Source organism: Phoenix dactylifera, unplaced genomic scaffold, assembly GCF_009389715.1.
Source record: "Phoenix dactylifera cultivar Barhee BC4 unplaced genomic scaffold, palm_55x_up_171113_PBpolish2nd_filt_p 000076F, whole genome shotgun sequence".
Lineage (NCBI taxonomy): Eukaryota > Viridiplantae > Streptophyta > Magnoliopsida > Arecales > Arecaceae > Phoenix > Phoenix dactylifera.
Genome location: NW_024067675.1, coordinates 1434619 through 1441060, shown reverse-complemented (window position 1 = coordinate 1441060; position 6442 = coordinate 1434619). Strand labels below are relative to the sequence as shown.

The window sequence follows — 6442 nt, the reverse complement described above, 5'->3', positions numbered from 1 at the left end:
TCAAGTTTTCGTGTGGATCACCATTGGAGGGCGGACACTTGGACGCCTCGTGGAGATTGTACACTTTGGATTAGCGTTTGAGGTATTCTACTAATTCTGCATTTATTTTATATCATTTGATTGTAATCATTAAGGTGATCTAGGCTTAAAAGGGTTTCATGCAATAGGGACTTTATTAAGAAATTTTTTAAAATTTCTAGCTTTCGCTTGCGCATTATAACATGCTAAAACCCTTCACCATATCCAACGGCCCTCCAGAATGCGTGTGGCCCCGAGTCCAGTATAATCCGGAGATCACTAGCTGTAGCTCCCGCCCTACCAGTCCGGCTCCATACCCTCCTATCTACCATCCCCTCTAAGGGTAGTGGTGTGGCCAGTATCCTCTTAGCTAGGTCATCACCAAACAGAGGGTGGATCTGATCAGCATCCCATCTGCACTCTCCAGGAATTAGAAGATCACAAACTCCGGCAACCGGCTACCGCCGCCGGGTCGAACATGGTAGGCCATCTGGAAAGAGGCAGTCCAGCCATCCAGTGATCCTCAACAACATCTATCCTGCGGCCATCCCCCACTGCCCATGAGATGCAGGGGAGCACTTGCAGGGCTCGAGCACACATCTTATGCCAAATGAAGGAGCACTAGCGCTCAGGTCAGAATGAGTCACCGACACATCTCTTCCCATACTTGGCTCTCATCAACCTGCTCCATAACCCATCCGACTCCAGAATAAATTTGGCCATATGCCTAGCTGCCAATAACTCCCGCCTAGTGATAAGGGAATGGATAACTAAGCCCCCACTACTAGTCGGCTCACAGAGGACCTCCCAAGCAAGCAAATGGATGCCATCTCCTCGAGATTCATTCATTCCATTCTGCTAGGTTGCCACTACATGCTGCTACGGGTCACTAGAGGATGGTGAGACTCACAGGAATTATCTTTATGGTTAATGATCCCTGGTGAGATGAGTTGAAATTGTTCGAACCCATTGAAAGAAGTTTTTAATGATATTGTGATAGAGATCATAATATATCTCACTACCATATAGAATAAAATCTATGGGGTCATATACATTAGAGTATTGACTGATCCGATGGTTGAATTGTGATTTGGAATCACAATAGATTATGATTATCAATTTGATTGATAATTGGTTTAACCCACTAAGAGTTAGTGAATTGAAGAAGGAATAATTACAATTGGATTGTAATTTGATTGATCAATTGGACTTAATTAATTGGGCTTGATCTTATTAGATAAGGTTCAAGAGTCCTACTTGGAGTAGGACTCATAGAGTCCTAATTAGATTAGGATTGCAAATTATTAAAATCCTACTTGGAGTAGGATTCCTAAAGTCCTAATTGGATTAGGACTAAAATTATATGAGTCCTAATTAGATTAGAACTCCTAGAGTCCTAATTAATTTTTGATCTAATAGATAAAGATGACTCCTAATTAGATTAGGATTGAAGAGTTCAATTGAGTCATGATCTAATTGGATCCTAATTAGATTAGGACTCTTATGGATAAGTCTTGGAGGCCACCTAATTCTCTTTAGAAGAGGATTAGATACCCAAATTAAATCAGCCCACGCCCCTCTTGATTGGATTTCTTGGGCATGCATTAGGAAAAGAAAAGGAGGGGTGTACGCCCCTCCTAATCTCATATGGTGGCTGATGGCATGGCTCCTCCTAATTTCTAGGAGGACACCACGCCTAGGGCATTGATTTAAAAGGAAAAGAAAAGGGGGCCGGCCCCCCTTGGTCTCTTGGTTCTTTTCTTTGTGGTGTGCGGCCTCTATCCTTCTCCCCCTTCCTTTCTTCCACCGTAAAAAGAAAAGGCAGCAAGTGTTTCTCCTTTTCTTCTTCCCTCTCCTCTTTTTCCTCCTCAAGAGGGAGCAATCAAAGTGTTGGTTGCTAAAAGAGAGAGAAATTTGGCCATTAAAAGTTATCTCTGCAAGAGAGCTAGCACCTCGGGAGATTCAAAAGTTTGGATTGGTCCTCTTTCTCTTGTGGATATCCGTAGAGGCCAGATACGTGTGCGACTTCAAACGAGCCTTTCAACATTACCACGATCATCAAATTGCAATGAACATCTACCCGCACAAAGTGAAGATCAGATCTTTCTTATCTAAAGTAATTAATCCTAATCTATCTACGAACGGTTTTAAAATATGTTCATGCGATGAATGGATCCATGCATGCTTCTTCCGCTGCGGATTTGATTTTCTGCGGCATGCATGGTTTCCCAACATCTTCCTTTTGTGCTCGCCACCACTGGCCGTCGGAAAAAACCCAAGCCTTGCCGCCCTTGGGGGATCCCTGAGATCATGTGGTGGTGGGTTAGAGAAATAGCTATGATAAGAACGAGTCAATCAGTTCTTTGATGATCCTCTTCTTTTTTTCTTCCTTGTGCCGGCCGAACGCCATCACCGATGATGCCTTAGTGGAGATACCGCCTTGGGCCGCCACCATATGAGCCGACTGTCTTGGCCGCCTAGTGGCCGCCCCCCCTTGATCTGAGAAGAAAAAGGGAGAGATGGGCTCTACCCTATTTTGGGAAGAAAGAAGAGAGTCTTTTCTCTCTCTCCTCTCTCCTCTCTCTACTTTCTCTCTCTAGAAGATCCAAAGAATTTAGAATCGGGTCATGTCAATCTAATCTACGAACTTGAGTTGATCCCTAAAAGAGGCCCTAAACTGTCCTGGTGCTCGGGTTACCTGCCGGACTGATTATACGGCCTTGTCAGGTGTCCATAGAATTTATTGATGACGAACTATGTTAAACGACCTTGCCCATGATTGAGTCCATGCCCTATAATTTACTGGTTGAATCGCTCAGGCCTGACTCCTTTAGAATCGTCGAACGCTATCGTCCGGCTAATCATCCCTATTTCTTATTATTTGTTTCGATTAAAATTGTTAAACATAAATTAATTTTGCTTTTAATATTTTTAATAGGGTTAATTATATTGTTTAGTGAAGTTTGACGGTCTAAGACGATAGAGGTAAGTAGATCTTACACTTCTTATTATTTTTAAATGGTCATATTTTTTGTGTATAAAATTTACTTGTGAAAATATCATACTTTTTTAAAAATTATGAATCAGCATATATGTTATAAAAATCATTCTTTATTATAAAAAATAGTTTCATGAATATTTTGATGAATATAGTTTTGTTATAAAATATGAATCTAATCATGTCATTTAGTATTTTTCATCTATTTTATGTATGTTTTTAAAAAAAGATATAAATTTTTTAAAGGCTCTCAAGTTGCTATAATCACCCCTAAAAATGGAAGCCAATCGATGCTCTAAAGCTAGCTTCCAACAAAAACAACCCTTTGTCAATGAATTAAAGTTGATAATGAATACAAACTATGATATCTTGTCGATTATGAAGATAGTCCATCATGGGTTATAGTGACCATGGGACGAATATCTATGAACAATGTTTTGATCCATAATAGAATTGAATGACATGAAAAACAATTTACGAATTTATTTGCAATATAAACTTAGAAGTATGTTTACATGCATGATTTGCTTTATGACTTATTTTATTATATAGTACTATAAAATACTTACTGAGCCATGTCGCTCACACACCTCTTTTTTTATTTTTCTCTCCCCAGACGAATAAGGTTGATAGGAATGAAAGATGGTCCAAGCTCGAAGATCGTGCTAGTAAACTTAGTTATTTTGTAAAAGAATATTAGTATTTTAAATTGATTATGAATTTGCAATTAATGATTTTTTGAATATTGCGGATTATGCATTTGGTATTTATGTTTGAATTTAGGCGCTCTGAACCAGTATTGACTATATTTAATGGATAATAAAATTGAATTTCTATTTATTCTATTATATTTGAGATGGATTTGAAAAGCTAAATATAATGTTAGCTTTGTATTATCGTGAATTGTACCTTTGGTAGTACGGCTATGTCATATTCCGGATCTGAGGCGTGACAAGAACTTTCATAGAGATGCATGCTCAAACTATTTGCTGATGTTCCTATATTGGTTGTTCATTAGAACAGCCATTTTTATTCACGACTCACGAGTAGGTGGTTGTCTTGTTGTGGTACGTTTTTTGAGATCTAAAGGCAATATTTTTTCTTCAATTCTCTGCTCTCCTTGCCGTGGCAAGGTAGTGTGTTAAAACAATCTCTAACTTGGTCATGATCAAGGTAGTTTTTGAGATCTAGTAAGACGGGAAGTTTCTTTACATATGAGAGCAGATAATAAATTCAAGTGTCCACATCACATTTGGTGATACCTTGATGGAATTGCTACGTACAGAGCCACAAGGCATAAAAGAAATAGGCAGCAGAATAAATTGGTGACAGTCACAGTCCTCATCATTTTGTAACCATATAGTATGTGATACAAACTCCACTAAACATCTTGAAGAGGGGAAAATTTCCATCGGAAGATAACAAATCCATATATTTAAATTAACAATATTTGGTAACAAATAGGAGAATTGGTGGAATGCCATGAGGCAACAAAGCAATCGATGAGTACTTTATCCTCCAACGAAGAAGAGCAAGCAGCAATAAACAACAACGAAAGGAATAACATAAGACACAATCAGAAGATTACGTTAAGTAGTACTAAATATAATTTATTGGAGGGGAACCGAGGAAGCAGCCTAGTTTCCAAATTTGGACTTTATCTGATTAACGACCTGCTGATCAACCTGGAAAGCCTTGGCCAGCACCTCGCTCGGTATTGCAGGCTTCGATCCAAAGAGAGTTAAAGGAGCAACCACAACCCCAGGCAGCTGGCTATTGAATGTTGTGATCGCCAGCGCCTTCTCCTTCCCCACGTTGTACTGGAAGTGAACGAGTCCCCTGGGAATCACGAAATTCTCACCTTCATTCACAATTTTAGAGTAGAATACGTTGCCCGTGCTGATGAATCCCACCAGCAGCTGACCGTGAAGAACGAGCCCAAGCTCGGTGGCACGGGGGTGGGAGTGAGGGGGGTTGAGACCTCCCGGGGCGAAGTCGACTCGGTTCATGGAGAGCCCAAGTGTGTTGAGGCCTGGGAAGCTGCGGACGTCTGCAGAGGTCACGTTGGAGCTGAAAATGTTGTCTGTGTTGCCTGCTATCGAAAGCGCTGTGGAGAAGAAGTCGTCGGAGACGACGCTGGAGGTTTGTTTGCATGGGAATCCATCGACCGTTACGTCGCTGGTTTGAAGGTTGGCTACGCAGAAGTCCTGGAGGGATCGGGGTCGGAGCGGCATGGGGAGAGGAGGAAGAGGGCGAAACAAAGGAAGAGGAAAGGTCTTGCTACGGATTCCATCTTCATTGTTTGTGGGAGATTTGGTGAGAGTAGAGGATGACCTTGATGTTGTCTTATATAGGTTTGGTGTTCTGTCATATATAGTCTTGTACGCTTGGTGATTAATTTGAAGGATTCCACACCTTTTCCATTTGACAAAAAGTAGACATTATTCTTATGTTGGATAGGAAATGGTCCAAGGGATGGAACTTGTCTGGGCATGTGGGCCTTGAAAAACCTTGGTGTTTGGAAATTGTGATCCAGCTCCTCTCTTTTCTGATAGATTGCTTCAGCTTAACTTAGATCATACTGCTTGCCAAGAACGTACCCCATGTAATCGCAATGACCCGAAAGACATGGGGTATATAATTACCTCACTCTCCAAATTGTATTCTGAGGAACCAACTAGTTTTTGCTTAATAACTGATAATCTTTAAATTTTGTGTTATTTAGATGTACAATACAAGGCAACAGACTGCAAATCTCAAAACAGATATGCCTATCCTATTTTTAGTTATAAGTATGTATGTACCGCCTGAAAGACTTGAGCTACAAGAAAATCAACTAGCTAGGCTTCTTTCTTCTTTTTTGAGGTGAATCTCAAACTAAGTTCCTTGTATCTCTTTTCTTAATGCATTTCAAAATGTTGTCTACCAAAAAAGGTATATATAAAAATGTTAAGCAAGATATTGTATTGAGCTTGAACTTTTCGTTTTTCTACCTTAGCAGACGTGCGATGGAAGGAAATAATGGTTCCTCTCATGCCACTTGTTTGACATTCACCTTCTAGTAGCCTAGAAAAATAAGAGTAAGTGATATGACTAGGTATAAGCCTAGAAAAATAAGAATTATCTTTTCCGTATATGAAGTTGGACCATAACGTACATACTCCCAAAACATAGACGTCCCGAAACACAAAGGTTACCCTAGCTAGGGTACTTGCCTAGTGATCCGCATTGTTGTGGTGCAATAGGTGTGTCATGCTACCATCTATAGAGTTTTCTTTTTTAATTGAGACAATATAGAGTTCTCTCTTTGATATCCAAATTTTCTACATTCACCTTCAAGGAGAATTTGGAGCTATATAAGAATAAGATACTACAAAAAATGTATGTTACTATGCCTTCGTCCTTCATGTGGCCTAAGCCAGTAAA

General features: G+C 40.0%; 1 pseudogene; it reads right to left on the bottom strand.

The window, feature by feature from the left end:
• Positions 1 to 4437: 4437 nt before the first annotated feature.
• Positions 4438 to 5315, bottom strand: LOC103697160 (annotated as a pseudogene).
• Positions 5316 to 6442: the final 1127 nt, after the last annotated feature.